This window comes from Gopherus flavomarginatus, chromosome 2 (genome assembly GCF_025201925.1).
Source record: "Gopherus flavomarginatus isolate rGopFla2 chromosome 2, rGopFla2.mat.asm, whole genome shotgun sequence".
NCBI classification, from domain to species: Eukaryota; Metazoa; Chordata; order Testudines; family Testudinidae; genus Gopherus; species Gopherus flavomarginatus.
In genome coordinates this window covers 13491754-13508642 of record NC_066618.1, presented here as the reverse complement: position 1 = coordinate 13508642, position 16889 = coordinate 13491754, and the positions used below count along the sequence as shown (strand labels likewise).

The following is a 16889-nucleotide window of genomic DNA, read 5'->3' as shown; positions in this document are numbered from 1 at the left end:
CTTTCACCTACTAACAAATACATTATCTATTGTGAGGCACTCAGATATGATGGTAATAGGAGCCATATAAGTAACTTGGACAGAATGGAGCCAATGCTGATTCTCAGCTAGTGTGGGCTGTCCGTGTATGAATGCACAATGTGGAAAACCAAAGATAAAGCTGTATGTTTATCATGCCCATGGTTTCCATGACATCAACCATGACTTTTAGGTAGGGTGACCAGACGTCCCATTTTTAAAGGGACAGTCCCGTATTTAAGCCCTCCCACAGGTGTCATGACTTCTTAAAAAACAGGCAAATTGTCCCGTATTTTCAGTCTTCATCCCATCAGTACTGGCGGGTCCTGCTGCTGGCTGGATCCCTGCTCACCAGTCGCCCTCCCACATCCCACCAGCGGGTCCAGTGGTGGCTGATGGGGTTGGGTGTGCAAAGCTAATGGTGGGGGAAAGATGCAGAGCACGGGGCCAGCCACTCCTCCTGCTGGTCCGTCAGTGCAGCCCCCACTGCATGCTTGCTCTCAGGGAGCAGGGGACTGCTCCCCATCCTGTTTCCAGCTGGCACTGCCTGCGCGCTGAGAACTGTGATGGCTGATGAGTCCAGGCAGGTGCCAGGCAGTGGCCAGTGACGTGTCACCACTGTTGCCCGCCCATTGGCCCTTTACATGCTCCCCCTCTTGCTGTCTTCTCCCTGCTTTGCTCCTCCATATCCCCATCCCCCAGTGGGGTACGTCCCACTCCCAGCACTGTATGGAGAACCAGCCCTTAGTTGGTGTGCTCAGCTCACTAACAGCCTGGCTGGTAGGCTCCTTCCTTCCCCCAGTGCCAAGCTTTGGAGTGGTGGTAAATCAGTGTTAGCGAACCATAAACTGATCTAACTGCATCCACACAGGGGCTGGCACGGGTTTAAACTGATTTAAAATCCAGCATAACCATTACTTGTACAAAACCCCCAACACATATACCTTTTGATTCAGCACGATGCTTCTTAGCGATAAATGTAGAATCACAATGCAGTTACAGGCCTCAGTCACCGACACTGGTTTTCGTTCTGAAGGACAGACCCAGCCAACTTGGCACTGCTCAGTGGAATTAAATCCATATTCTAGGATGGAGTCAATATCCGGATCCACAGGACCATCCATGTGACATCCCTTGTAAGATCCATGTGTGTTCCTAGGGATGGTTATGTTCAGCTGTTGTTGTTTGGTCAGGTTTGAGCTAATGGCATAGATGCAGCTTGTATAACAATGATGAGTCACATCCATAACCATGAACACTTGGCCAAACATGAGACAAGCAGAAAGTTTGCGAGGCTGAGTATCAGCACCAGCCATTTTTTAAATGTCTCAGCACCTCCCATAACCTAGACAATGTCTCCAAGTTTGCCATTGTGGAGTTGGCCATGGCTGGACTTTGTCACACGGAGCGAAATTAATGTTTAAACAAAATGAGAACTCCATAAAATAATCAACTAAGATGAAGTTATGTCATGTTCCATCCTCATGGCAGCCTTATGAAATACACGTTGGTCTTCATGAACTTACTTTGTACACTACTTAACTTCCACCAGTGTCACACTTCATGTGCAAAGGTAAAGCTTTTAAGATAAAACCAAGAGACAAGGATTTAACTAGCCGTGACTTCAACAGACTTCTCAAGGCAGATGCCCGGGTATCCTGGCTGGCAGTCAGGAAGCAGTGGTTGCGATTTTCAAAGAGAAATGGGAGTTAGCCACACAACCATGTGTTTTCGGTTCAAACTCTGATCTAATTACAAACGTCAAAACAAAAACAAAAGAAAGGAAGGTCCAATGGTAGGGCCCCAGCCTAGCTCTTGCGATACCCAGATTCAAGTCTCTGCTCTGAAGCAGACTGCATGTATTCATAATAGTATTTCCCTACCTCACAAGGGTAGTGTGGGCATAAATACATTAAGGAAAGTGAAGCACTCAGCTGTGACAGTAAAGGAGGCCATATAAGTACCTAACATAGGTAAAAGACAAATTAATATATTGGAAGGTCAGAAGAGACCATTGAGACCATCTAGTCTGACCCCCTGCATAACACAACCCATATTATGTCCCTGACATGATTCCTGATTGAACCAGACTACAACTTTTAGAGAAACTGCTAGTCTTCATTTAACAATTGCCAGTGATGGAGAATCCACCATGCCACATGATGGAATTGGCCTTTTAAGAGGAAAAGGCCAGTGATTGGGCCAGCAGACCCCCAGGTAGGCTTAAAAGAAGGCAGCAGAGGCCTACAGGGGGAGTCAGGAAAGGGCAAAGAGCAGATGTGGGACAAGGGACTCTGGGGGGAGCCTGAAAGCTCTCCAGTCTGAAGGGGGCGATGGACTGATGAAGAGCCTGGAGTCAAAGAAGACGACAGAGCCAGAATCTTTCGAGTTACAGTACTGAACTTTAATTGGTGATTTGAGGTGTCCCTGTTCATACATTAACCCAGTGCATACTCCTGTCTTTGTTGGAGAAGTATTCCTGAGGAACCCTGAGAAAAGGAAACGTTTGCTAGAAGCTGGGAATGGGCAATAGAGATGGATCACTTGATGATACCCTGTTCTGTTCATTCCCTCTGGGGCACCTGGCATTGGCCACTGTCGGCAGACAGGATACTGGGCTAGATGGACCTTTCATCTGACCCAGTATGGACGTTCTTATGAGGGCAGGGGATTGCAGGACCACCCCATGCCAGAAGGGGGCACTCCAAGGTGGCAGACCATTGGCACACCTCGATCCTTAGTAAGTTGTTTCAATGATTAATTCCCCTCCTTGTTAAGCATTTACGTCTTATTTCCCTGGACCTTGTATTGATTTGAACAGAAAAAATTTGGCTAACACCCCCGCAGTGCTTTGAAAACTATTTTTTTTGGAGGAGGGTGTAGAAGGGATGTAAAAGGTTTTATTTGCTCAAAAATAAAATGTAATTGGGCTCATTGTTTTATAAGCCTCATTTAGCCAGGAAAGTCTGGCTACGCCTGCTCCCTGGGCTCAGGGAGTAACTACATTTGAGAATGTGCTGAAAAGCGGTGCAAAATACGGCATTTGAGTGATTTGCTGTCATTCCATAGCAAATATGCGCACCTTAATAGACTTTCCTTCACCACCCCCCTCCCCAACCCTGCAATTCAGCCTGTTATTTTAGGGGCAAATTGGGTTCTTTCTGCCCTCTGCAGCATTGCCAGCAAAGGAGTCTGCTCTCACTGAGACTGGTACTGCTCTATCGCCTCTAGAGATCTGTTTCCTGCACATGTTCAGAATCCCATCTGCTCCCTGTAGTGACCACACTGGGGAGAGAATTCTAAACACAAGGGCCTTTTGCCAAGAACACTCTGCCACTGGCCAAGTATTTAGTGAGTTACTAGTGGAGGTAACAAGTGTCTCAGCTAATCTCATGTGTAAGGACTAGAACACAAGGAGACTAACCAGGGAGAGTGATAAAGAACCATGCAACTCTCAGAAAACAGCATCCTTGGGACAGAATAGTGATTGCACGGCATCACCCTTTGGGTTCTCTCAGGGAGGAAAGCACCACCACCCTGTTTAAGCTGTAATTTGCAGAATGTTATATAGCCACTAGGTGTCTCCACATACTGTGCCAAATTCCAGACACACCATGGTGCCTGGTAAACAACAGCAACAAAGCTGGAACTCAGGCGATGTGGAAGTCAGTTTGTCCTCAGAAGCCATTGCTGGACTATCTGAACAAACTGCTCACGTTTATAATGGCTACAAGGAGGCTAAGTATAATTTAAGTAACATGATCATGACGGCAGTCAAGTTACATGAGCGTTCTGACCACAGACACGACCCATGAAACTGCAGCAGTGCTAATAAAACAGTGGGGGGGTGAGGACCTTATGAAAAAGGTTAAATGTAGAGACTGACCCTAGGAAGAAGCAATTCAAACCCGTAACTGGTGAAAGATTTATCTCCTGATCATCAGAGGGGCTTAAGAGAAGGCACCTGGGATCTACAGGGGGGAGACTGGGTGGGTCAGGAAAGGGGTAGAGAGCAGATGTGGCTTATCTTAGTTTTCCCACCTCAAGATGGAAAAAGGAGGAGAGAAAAACCCTACTGGATGGGGGGGGGGGGAAGAGGGAAGGAAAAGAATTGGATCATCTTTGGATTTTATAATGAAGTGCTCAATACCTGCAGTGATGAGCATAGGGATGCCAACCCTCCAGGATTGTCCTGGAGTCCCCAGGAATTAAAGTTTAGTCATTAAAGATTATGTCATGGGATGAAAATCCAGGATTTCATCCAACCAACATTGGCAAGCCTAGATACGTGTAGAATAAATGCTTGGACAAGCAGAATGAGCATTAAAGACTGAACACTTTATACAGAAAAGCGATGCAGCAAAGTGACTATAGCGAATATCTGCAAAGTGAGACATAGGGCTTGTCTACACTACCCCCTGGATCGGCGGGCAGCAATCAATCCAGCAGGGGTCGATTTATCACGTCTACTACAGACGCGATAAATCGACTCCTGTACTCCACCAGATCAAGAAGCGCGAGCAGAGTCGACGGGAGAGGGACAGCTGTCGACTTACCTCAGTGAAGACACCGCAGTAAGTAGATCTAAGCACATCAACTTCAGCTACGCTATTCACGTAGCTGAAGTTGCGTATCTTAGATTGATCCTGCGCATTAGTGTAGACAAGCCCATAGACCTCTCTCGGTCCTCTTAGGAAGACAATTCCAACAGGTCTATCTACACAAGCTCTAGCATGTCTGTGACATTGCACTGTATACGATTTTATGAAAGTATGCTGATGAGTATGAATAGACTAACAGGAATATGCTTCATGCGAAAGGTCTCTTGTAAGGTATCATTACAAAGCTTATCATCTACTGAGTGTGATCATCCTATTTGTATCCTGTATCTGAAACTAGAAATATAAAATATAACTCTGAGGGCCTTATTGTAATTATGCAAAGTGTGGGCCATTAATGGTGGTTTGGAATCTTGATGGCTCCCAATCAACCAGGACAATTGAGTACAGATGGCTTTTTTACTTGCAAGTTTTCCTGTATACCTGTGTGGCGGCAAGTGGGTAATGAAGTCTTACAATGACATGTGATCACGTCACTTGAACTGGAATCCATCTTTAACCTGGTGCTTTTCCATTGAAAAGGAGGGGGTGGGAACCCAGAGAGGGACAAAGGATTCCTGCCTTATGCAAAAGATATATAAAGGGGTGGAACAGAACAAAGAGGGAAGCCATCATGAGAAATCCCCTAGCTACCACCTGAGCTGGAACAAGGGAGGTACCAGGGGAAAGGATTGTGCCCAGACTAGGAAGGCATCCAGTGTGTGAAAGCAACTTACTGAAACATCTGAAGGTGAGATTTTATCTGTATTTAGTTTTATTACTGTATTAGACTTAGATTTGCATGTTTTATTTTACTTTACTTGGTAATTCACTTTGTTCTGTCTGTTACTACTTGGAACTACTTAAATCCTACTTTCTGTAGTTAATAAAATCACTTTTTACTTATTAATTAACCCAGAGTATGTATTAATACCTGGAAGGCGGGGGCAAACAGCTGTGCATATCTCTCTATCAGTGTTACAGAAGGCGAGTTTACCCTGCATAAGCTTTATACAAGGTAAAACAGATTTATTTGGGTTTAGATCCCATTGGGAGTTGGGCATCTGAGTGTTAAAGACAGAAACACTTCTGAAAGCTGCTTTCAGCTAAGCCTGCAGCTTTGGGGCATGTGGTTCAGCCCTTGGTCTGTGATGGAGCAGACTGGCTTGTCTGGCTCACAAGACAGGGTGCTGGTGTCCCAGGAGGGCAGGGAAAGCAGGGGCAGGAGTAGTCTTGGCACATCAATTGGCAGTTCCCAAGGGGATTTCTGTGATCCAAACCATCACAATGTCCCTCTTGCACTTTTGTTATTCTGGACAGCAGGGTTTGACATGAGCCATCAGAGAGATTTCTACATGGAACAGCTAACACAAACGGGATCATCGGAGTTCTTTGCCAGTTCAGCCGTATGTAGGGCTTCTGGCTTTGGGAGATTATTAATTTCATTTTGAGGGGGTTATTTTTTGAAGTTTTTAAGCTCTATGTAGATGTACAAAAATTGAGGGGGGGGTACACACAGTACTGTTTCAAATAGCACTATGTTAAAGTGCACTAGGGAACATTTATGATACGTCTACACTACAACATAGCGCACACTAGCAGGGTCTATATGGACCACTTAAAGCCCAGCACATTAGTGCACTCTAGAAATCATAGCCCTACAGTCCCCATTACTACTCTATGTAGACAAGCCCAGAGATAGCAGCCAGGGAGCAGGGACAGCTGTATAAACAAACCATGCTAGGAAGGGACTGAATTCAACATGAATTACATAAGTATTACTAGTGTTTATTGGATAAACACTGATATATTTATTTGTATTTGGGGTGATCTGATCAGTGTTTATTGGTTAAAATCAGGCGCTCCAGTCACATGGAACAAGTCCGTGCGGAATAAGAACCTTAGAAACTATCACAATAGAGAGGCTGTGTACAGTCAGATTCCCCAAGTCATCACAACTTATCAGTTATGGTTGATGCCATGAAATCACTATCATGGAATGAGTGCAGTGAGTCAGCCATGGGTTGACAGGGGCTGTGTCACCTATCTGCCAGACCAAGACAATGGTGGCTTGCTAAACCTCATTGGTCACCTATTCAGGTGGAAACGCCTTGGAACAATGGCTTAGACAAAGCTAGAATAACTAGTCCCAACTTCTCCACAGGGACAGGGAGGTGGCAAAGTGGAAAATTCCCAAGTAGGACACAGGGATAGAGGTGATGGAGAAGAGAGTCAGAAAGGACGCACAGGAGGAATACAGGGAGTCTTTCAATGGGAGAGGAGAGTGACTGAGGGATGAGTCAAGGTCAAAGACGACAGGCTGAAGGAGAGATACTCCATGATTTCAAATAAAAAGCAAGAAGGAACCTTACCTACCTCAACATAGACAGACTCCCTAGGATGAGCAAAGGCTGGATATCAGCCTGAGGTGACTAGTGTGTAGATGCTGTATTGTTTTATCTGGATGTTGCTGGCCTAAAGTAAAAATGTAATTTGCTTTAGACTCCTGTGCAAAGTCTCTGTATGTGCTTCAGCTTTCACAGGCCCCGGAAGAGTTACACCGTAAACCCAGAGTGTCCAGGAGGTGGAACCCTGGGAGAGGGTGTGCTGCAACTACTGAGAAGGCAGCACTGGTCCTGGGGGACTAGGGACCCCACTTCTGTGAAGGGATAACAGACAGTCTGTGCCTAGAAAGCATGAAAGAAGCCAAGGGAAAAAGCAGTGCTTCAACTTAGTCAGATCAAGGGACGCTTAAGAGCACACAGGTCCAGTGTACTGGGACAAAACACAGCAACTTGGGGAGTGTGCAGCCCAGAGATCACTCACGGCTCTGTGTTTGCCAGAAATACATAATTCTCTGCAGAAGTCTGTTATTATTTGAAAAGTCTTTGGAATGAGAAGGAGCTTGCAACAAAAAAGCCTGGATCCTACCATCTTCTAAATTCAGGCTCATAGACTCATAGGTCAGAAGGGACCAATATGATCATCTAGCCTGACCTCCTGCACAAGGCAGGCCACAGAACCCTACCCATCCACTTTTATAACAACCCCTAACCCAGGACTGAGTTATTGAAATCCTCAAAATTGGTTTGAAGACCTCAAGCTGCAGAGAATCCACCAGCAAGCGACCCATGCCCCACGCTGCAGGGGAAGGCAAAAAACCTCCAGGGCCCCTGCCAATCCGCCCTGGAGGAAAATTCCTTCCCGACCCCAAATATGGCGATCAGCTAAACCCTGAGCACGTGGGCAAGACTCACCAGCCAGCACCCAGGAAGGAATTATCTGCAGTAACTCAGTTCCCATCCCATCCAACATCTCCCCGCAGACCATTGAGCAGACTTATCTGGTGATAATCCAAGATCAATTGCCCAAATTAAACTATCCTATCATAACATCCCCTCCATATACTTATCCAGCTTAGTCTTAAAGCCAGAAAAGTCTTTTGCCCCCACTACTTCCCTCGGAAGGCTGTTCCAGAACTTCACTCCCCTAATGGTTAGAAACCTTCATCTAATTTCAAGTCTAAACTTCCTTATATCCAGTTTGTACCCATTCGTCCTCGGGCCTACATTAGTACTAAACTTAAATAATTCCTCTCCCTCCCTAACGTTAACCCCCCTGATATATTTATATAGAGCAAGCATATCCCCCCGCAGCCTTCTTTTGGCCAGGCTAAACAAGCCAAGCTCTTTGAGTCTGCTTTCATAAGGCAGGTTTTCCATTCCTCGGATCATCCTAGTAGCCCGTCTCTGGACCTGTTCCAGTTTAAATTCATCCTTCTTGAACATGGGACACCAGAAGTGCACACAATATTCCAGATGGGGTCTCACCAGCGCCTTATATAACGGTACTAACACCTCTTTATCCTTGCTGGAAATACCTCGCCTGATGCATCCTAAAATCGCATTTGCTTTTTTAACAGCCGTATCGCATTGGCGGCTCATAGTCATCCTGCTATCAACCAATACCCCAAGGTCCTTCTCCTCCTCTGTCGCTTCCAACTGATGCGTCCCCAACATATATCTAAAATTCTTATTATTAATTCCTAAATGCATGACCTTGCACTTTTCACTATTGTATTTCATCCTATTTCTATTACTCCAGTTTACAAGGTGGTCCAGATCTTCCTGAATAGTATCCCTGTCCTTCTCCATGTTAGCAATACCCCCCAGCTTCGTGTCATCCGCAAACTTTATTAGCACATTCCCGCTCTTTGTGCCAAGGTCAGTAATAAAAAGGTTAAATAAGATCGGTCCCAAAACCGATCCTTGAGGGACTCCACTAGTGACCTCCTTCCAACCCTTCAATACGACCCGCTAGAATCTCCCCTTTAACCAGTTCCTTATCCACCTTACAACTTTCATATTCATCCCCATCTTTTCCAATTTAACTAACAGTTCCCCATGTGGAACCGTGTCAAACGCCTTACTGAAATCGAGGTAAATTATATCTACCACATTTCCTTTATCTAAGTAATCCGTCACCTTCTCAAAGAAGGAGATCAGATTGGTTTGGCACGATCTACCTTTAGTAAATCCATGTTGCAATTCGTCCCAATTACCATTGACCTCTATGTCCTTAACTACTTTCTCCCTTAAAATTTTTTCCAAGACCTTACATACTACAGACGTCAAGCTAACAGGCCTATAATTACCCGGATCACTTTTATTCCCTTTCTTAAAAATAGGAACTACGTTAGCAATCCTCCAGTTGTATGGCACAACCCCCGAGTTTATCGATTGCTTAAAAATTCTTGCTAACGGGCTCGCAATTTCACGCGCCAGTTCCTTTAATATCCTCGGATGGAGATTGTCCGGGCCCTTCGATTTTGTCCCATTAAGCTGTTCAAGTTTGGCCTCTACCTCAGTTGCGGTAATATCCACCTCCATATCCACATTCCCATTTATCATCCCTCCATCATCGCTAAACTCCTCACTAGTCTTATTAAAAACTGAGGCAAAGTACTTATTTAGATATTGGGCCATGCCTAGGTTATCCTTAACCTCCATTCCATCCTCAGTGTATAGCGGCCCCACTTCTTCTTTTTTTGTTTTCTTCTTATTTATGTGGCTGTAGAACCTTTTATTATTGGTTTTGATTCCCTTTGCAAGGTCCAATTCAATGCGGCTTTTAGCCTTCCTCACTTTATCCCTACGTGTTCTGACCTCACCAAGGTAGCTTCCCTTGCTAATCCCGCCTTTCTTCCACTCCCTGTAAGCTTTCTGCTTTTTTCTAATCCCCTCTCTGAGTTGCTTGCTCATCCAGCTTGGCCTACAACTCCTGTCCATGGTTTTTTTCCCCTTTCTTGGGATGCAGGCTTCCGACAATTTCCGCAGCTGCGACTTAAAGTAATTCTAGGCCTCCTCCGCATTTAAATCCACAAGTTCCTCCATCCAATCCACTTCCCTAACTAATTTCCTTAACTCTTTAAAATTAGCCCTCGAGAAGTCGAAAACCCTAATCCCAGATCTACATTTGTTTATCCTTCCATCTAGTTTGAACTGAATCAGCTCATGATCACTCGAACCAAGGTTGTCCCCTACCACCATTTCTTCTACCAGGTCCTCACTGCTCACCAAAACCAAATCTAAAATGGCATCCCCTCTCGTAGGTCCTTCAACTACTTGATGAAGAAATCCATCCACTATCACATCCAGAAAAATCTGACCCCTATTATTCTTGCAAGGACTCGTCCTCCAGTCTATATCCGGGAAGTTGAAGTCTCCCATAATCACACATTTCCCCTTTGTGTTTACTTCATTAAAGACATTAAAGAGGTCTCTATCCATATCCAAATCAGATCCTAGTGGTCTATAGCACACCCCAAGCACTATCTCAGGGGAAGCTCTAGTTGCTTTTTTACCCAGTGTGATTTTTGCCCAGACAGACTCTGTCTTATCCATTCCATCGCTTCTTATTTCATTACAGTTAATCTCATCATTGATGTACAAGGCTACTCCACCACCTTTGCCTTTCTTCCTGTCTTTTCTAAACAGCACATAGCCTTCAATACCTGTACTCTAGTCATGAGTACTATTCCACCAGGTTTCTGTTATCCCTATAATATCCGGTTTCACTTCCCGCACCAGTAGCTCCAGTTCCTCCATCTTGTTACCTAGGCTCCTCGCATTAGTGTACAGACATTTTAATTTTTGGCGTTTGGCGTCAGTGACATTCTTTCCCCCGTCGTGCACAGGCCTTCTACCACCAGCATCACCCGTTACTCTGGTTTCTACTCCACTATTCCTCCTTGGATCAATTCTTTGGTCCGCAAGGGTATCCCCTCTCACTTTGTTTACTTCCCTCTCCAGGTTATATTCCAGCGTGGAGATCTCCTGAGCATCTCCCAACCATCTCCTCCAACTTCCTAGTTTAAAGCTCTCTTGATGAGGTCGGCGAGCCTCCATCCTAGAATTCTATTTCCCTCCTTACTTAGATGAAGTCCATCCTGAGCGAACAGTTGTCTATCCGTAAACGCTTCCCAATGACCGTACATCCCAAAGACCTCCTTATAACACCAATGCCTGAGCCATCTGTTGATCGCCATAATCTTGTCACTCCTTCGTCGCCCTGCTCTAGGAACCGGCAGAATCCCACTGAAGATCACCTGAGCCTCGATTTCTTTGAGCGTCTTCCCCAGTCTGGCATAGTCCTCCTTGATACAGTCCAGCGAGTAACTAGCCGTATCATTCGTTCCCACATGAAGGACAATCAACGGATTCTTTCCCGCTCCCGCTAGGATCCTATTCAGCCTCAGGTCCACATCCTGTATCTTAGCCCCTGGCAGACAGCACACCCTTCTGTTCTCCCGATCAGGTCTAGTTACAGGCCTGTCTATTCTTCTCAGTAAAGAGTCTCCAATCACGTAGACTTGCCTTTTCCTGGCAACAGTGTGATTCTCCGGTCTATCCCCCACACCAGCTGGCCGCAAGTCCTCTCGATTTGTATTCGCCCTTACAATCCTCCTAGGGCTCATACTTGGTGTCGCCTCCATTGACTCCTCCCCTCCTTCTGCAGGACTAGCTGCTCGCCTCTTCTTCCTCGCCCTCTCTCCTTCAGCAGCCTGCTGCGCTCCATCTTCCTTTTCCAACTCAGCAAACCTGTTCCTGAGTTCTATTTCTCCATCGCTGGCCCGTCTTTTCCTCTGCCTGGTTCTCCTAGTCACATGCTTCCACCGTCCACTTTCCTCACCCAGCAGCCCCTCCTCAGAGTTCTTTGGTCCTGCTTCTATCCGCACGTCTGAGCTTATCCCCTGCGCCTCATCATGTCTGTGTTCCATCATCTGCTCAAACCCCCTTCTAAACTCAGCCAGAGTTTCCACCTGCATCTCCAGTCCTCTTATCTTTTCTTCCAGCAGCTCTATCAGGCGGCACTTCATGCAGACGAAACTCCTTTCAGGTGCCCCCTCCAGGACCATGTACATGCCACAGCTACCGCATCCAGTCATCCTCAGTGTGTCTCTACCTGCTGCCTCTGCCTCCATCATACCCTTCCAACTCTGTGCCTGGCAATCCACGCCTCACACCGCACCACAGGCCACCAACACGCACTGGGCTGCTGGCAGACTCCTGCCCCTTCCCTTGTCTGACTTCCTGGTTTCTCTGCCTTGGTCTCCCCTGTAACCTCCCACTGAAACTCCCCTGTTAGCAGCTCTGTTCGCTGGCTCCTGTGCCGCTGCCTGAGTGCCTGGCTCCTTATATAGGACCCCTAATCAGGTAAGCCCCGCCCCCAACTCAGGGCTCAGCCTCGCTCCCAGCACATGGCCCCTAGCAGCCTGCACACACACTCACTCACACACAAACTCCACAATACAATCCACAAACTACAAAAACCTGCTCCTCCAACAGCACTCCCTCTGAAACTCCCCTGTTAGCAGCTCTGTTCGCTGGCTCCTGTGCCGCTGCAGCTGTCTGTACACATGCATAACCATGAACAGTTGGCTGAACATGTGGAACGCAATGCTAGGATGTGCCACAGAAATTAGCAGCAGCAAACATTTTTGAAATCTCCCAAAATCATCAACTGTTTTTAGAATTTCTCCGAAGTTTGTCATTGTAAGCTTTGTCTGTGGGCAGACAGTACTGAGCCAGCCTTTCATATGGTCTGGAATTAATGTTTAAACATAAAATAAACTCTCCGGAAGTACATAGTTAAGGCAAAGAGCTAATTTTTCATCAGGATCCATGTTAATAAAATATAATGCATGTTTTCTAGTTCACACACTGCACTGTGTAATGTATTAATCACCTTTTAACAAAATAGACAACAGCCATTCCCTGTGTGCTGAAGTCTGAAAGGCAGTGTAGGCTAGAGGTTAGAGAGGACTTGGTCTCAGGAGATATGAATTCTATTGTCATCTCTAGCAGGATCCAGCTGCGTGAGCTTGGGTAAGATGCTAATGATCAGTTTGCAAAGCAGCCTCTAATTTTGCACACCTAAATCCAGGCTCCTGGTGCCCGATTTTTTGAACCCTTGAGCACCTGCATCTCCCATTAATTCCAATTGTTCTGGGGGACTCAGCACCTATGAAAGTCAAGCATTAGGTATCTGATTTAGCAAAGATTACACAGACATCGAGCTGGAGTAACTGATTTCAGTGGAGTTACATCAATTTAAGACTGGAGTAGGCAGAGAGGAAGGATGGTCCAGTGGTTAGGATAGTAGCCTGGGATTTGGGAGACCCAGGTTTGACTTTGGGCAAGTCACTTATTGTATGTCTGTCTCAATTTCCCATCTGTAAAATGAGGATAATAGCATTCTCTACCTTACAGGAATGTTGTGAGGGTAAATACATTAAACGTGAGGCACTCAGATACTGTGTTAATAAGGGCCAAAATATCACAGATAAGCAGAGTAACACACTGGTGAATCAGACCGTAGGAGTCTCTAGTTGAGCACCCAAAAGCTTGATGTGACTTTTGAAAATGTGGGGCTTAACCTGTCAGTTTCCCCATTGGTAATATGAGGGTAACACTTAGGGCACATCTTCACTAGCTGCCGCCTCAGCGCTTTAACGTGGTTGTGTAGTCACGGTACGAGCTGTTTCGAAACAAACTGGTTTAAACAGGAAGTTACTATGGCAGGGTAATCTGTTCATGGAAATAACATTATCATGGGAATGCTCTGTGCATGTGTGACATCTGCACTGAGGCAATAAGAACAGAGTTGCTGTCCTACACACAGGGGCAGCTCTAGACATTTCATCGCCCCAAGCAGGGCGGCATGCCGCGGGGGGCATGCTGCCGGTCGCCGGGAGGGCGGCAGACGCCTCCGGTGGACATCCCGCAGGCGTGCCTGCGGAGGGCCCGCTGGTCCCGCGGCTCGGGTGGTCCACCAAAGCCGTGGGACCAGCAGACCCTCCGCAGGCACGCCTGTGGGAGGTTCACCGGAGCTGCCTGTCACCCTCCCAGCGACCGGCAGAGCGCCCCCCGCAGCATGCCACTCCAAGCATGCGCTTGGCGTGCTGGGGCCTGGAGCCACCCCTGCCTACACACGCTTCCTAACCCAACACGTGTAGTGAGTCTAGTAGAGCTGCTGCTGCTGCTCACAACTTGATTAATAAGACCCGTTTCAATAGCTAGTCCAAAGAGGCCATTTGAAGACCAAGTGCAGTGTCACAGGATCTGCTAAATAATTGATAAACTATTTTTTGCATTTATCCAACAGCTGGATGGGTTCTTAATTCTCATGTAAATTAATAGATGCCTTCAAGGCCTGCAGCATTAGGGCATTCGGTGACAGTCTTTGCGCTAAACAACTAAGCTACTTGGGTTTGGTTTCTCTGCAAACTTTTGATTGACTGGCAAGGGACTGCGCAGTTAAAATACTTGTCTGGTCTAAAGGGAACATTGTTCGGGAGCCTCCTCTTTCCACATTCACCTGCCCTCGCTCCTGCTGCTGGGTCTTTGCTTTTTACACAAGAAAAACAACATGAAGAAGCCACCATGTTGATTAAATATACCCAAATGTGAGGCCCAGCTTCATGCACTCTCCTGTTCTGGCGGCTTCTAAAACAGAACAAGCTGAGCATTACTAGACAGCTCAAACACTATTCAAAGGGCACTCCTCTGGCCCTTTGTAGTACAGCCCCATGTCCTTTATCCCTTCAATGAATTTGATTCTTGCTCCATCAAAGAATGCTTCTTCCTGAAGAAATCACTTCAGAATAGCCCTAAGGTTTCAAGTAAACCCTGGACTACCTAGTCAAAGACCCACCTCTATTAAACAACTAATTTTTGCTGGCATCACTTGTGACTGCATTTCACACCCTCTTCTTCAGGGGGAGTGACCCTGCTTGTTCAATGCCTGTATAAATCACCACATCGTTAGTCTAAGTTAACATATCTTATGGCTGGGAGATTCAGGAACGTAGACCCAGTTCTGTGAATAGCTTTTGCTCTTTGGCTGCTTTAGGTACCGTATGATAGTTACATATTTGGTCCAGACCAGGACAGGAAGTCAATGAAAGTTATTGTTAAGCAAATAGTAGAGCTATGGTATACTTACAACAAATGGTTACAGCCTAGCAGGATACGGCCTTTTAAAGGGAACTAGTTACCTGGATGGTGTAATCAGGCCATTTCTCAAGACCCAGCAGGGGAAGAGACGAGGGAGAGAGTGTGGTCTGCCCTGAAGGCGTGCGCAGGCTACAGTCAGGCTCGGCACGTGTGGGAAGCTGCAGTACAACACCATTCGAGATCCCTGGGCATTTGGAATATCCTGAAGCCAGAACCGCTGCGACCTCAGGGCAGGCTGAGCTGAGTGGGAAGAATATTGTTAAACCTGTATGGCTACAGGGCCCTTTTCTTAGCTCACTTGTGCCACCAGTTACCCACCAAGCAGAATTCTACTCCTGGGGGAACTCTGCACCAAAAAATAAAAATTCTCCACACAGTATTTTAAAAGTCCGCATATTTTGTCAACAAATGTGGAGGCTCCAGCATGGCAGTGGGGAACACAGGCCATTGGCTGAATAGTGGTGGGAGATCACCCTGCACCACTTCCGCCTGGGACGTGGAGTCGGTAGTGAGGCTGCACCCATCCCTGACCCAGCGCAAGGGCTGGGTCTGCCCCAGAAACACCCTGGGGCCCTGTCCCTCTGCGCCAGATGCACCAGGTGTGACCAGCAGGATCCAGAGCAAGAGGGCTGTGTGGGGCAATCCAGGTGTGGGTGGCTCAGTGGAGGGTTCAGATGCACAGGGCTCTTTGGGGAGTTCCAGGTGCACAGGCAATGGGACTCTGCAGAAGGGTCCCGGTGAAGGTGCTTGGGGCTCAGCTGGGGGGTCCAGGTGCAGGGGAGGCGGGGCTCGTCCTGGTGGGGGTCCAGGTGCAGCTGGTTGGGGCTCAGTGGGATGGGGTCTGAGGATCTCATGGGGTGGTCCAGGGGCAGGGGAGGTGGGGCTCATCAGGGTGGGGGTGGGGTCGATGGGCCTGCTTAACAGGGGAGCCCCTCAGCTCCAGCCAAAGGGATGTAACATGCCGGGCTCCCGCATCCCCCCCCACCCCCAAATCCACTATCCCCTTTTCTTCCCCATCTCATGCCCCTTCCCCACTGGCACCCTACCCCATCCACTCCCGATCCCACTGCCCTTCCTTCCCCACTGCCTTCCCCACCGTGGGCACTCACTGTTGTACAGAAAACAGGATGCGTCGCAGCACACAGAAGGGGAACAAAACTGGCTCTAGGACCGAGGAGGTGGCATCTAGGTGCAAAGTCAGCGGAGCGGAGTTGCACTCTTTCAGCCGGGCAGCTCTGCGCTCACAGAAATGGGGGGGGGTGCAGTAGCACATGACCCCATGTGCCCCCCACCTCCTTTTAGGGGCAATGCCTCCCTAAACTATGACCACAGGCATCCCCACGCTGGGCACGGCTTCCCTTTGCTTCCCCATCACTTTCTGCAGAGAAGCAAAGCAATCTGTGGGGGACATGTTTTCTGAACGTGCAGTGGCACAGAATTCCCAAGAATAAGACTTCCTAGGAGCTCTAACCAACAGCTTTGTCAGCTACCAGGACCCAGAGAGAAGTCAGAAAAGCGTGTCAGCCAAAGACATACAACAGTTTAGGAATTAACATATATAGAAACAGATGATTGTTCAGGCAGGACAGCACACAGGATAATGTAGCTACCAGCCAAGCAAAATTCTGTTCACCATGTTAATATTTTTTTTGACCTAGTAAAAATGAGTTTATTCATTACCCTAAAAGGTTTAGAAAACCTGACCTGAGGAAAGATTAAAAAAACTGGGCATGTTTCATCTTTAGAAATGAAGACT

General features: G+C 47.1%; 1 pseudogene; it reads right to left on the bottom strand.

Moving 5' to 3' along the window:
• The window catches only part of LOC127046016 (solute carrier family 22 member 13-like), a 43349-nt pseudogene extending 30680 nt beyond the window's left edge, over positions 1-12669 (bottom strand).
• Positions 12670-16889: the final 4220 nt, after the last annotated feature.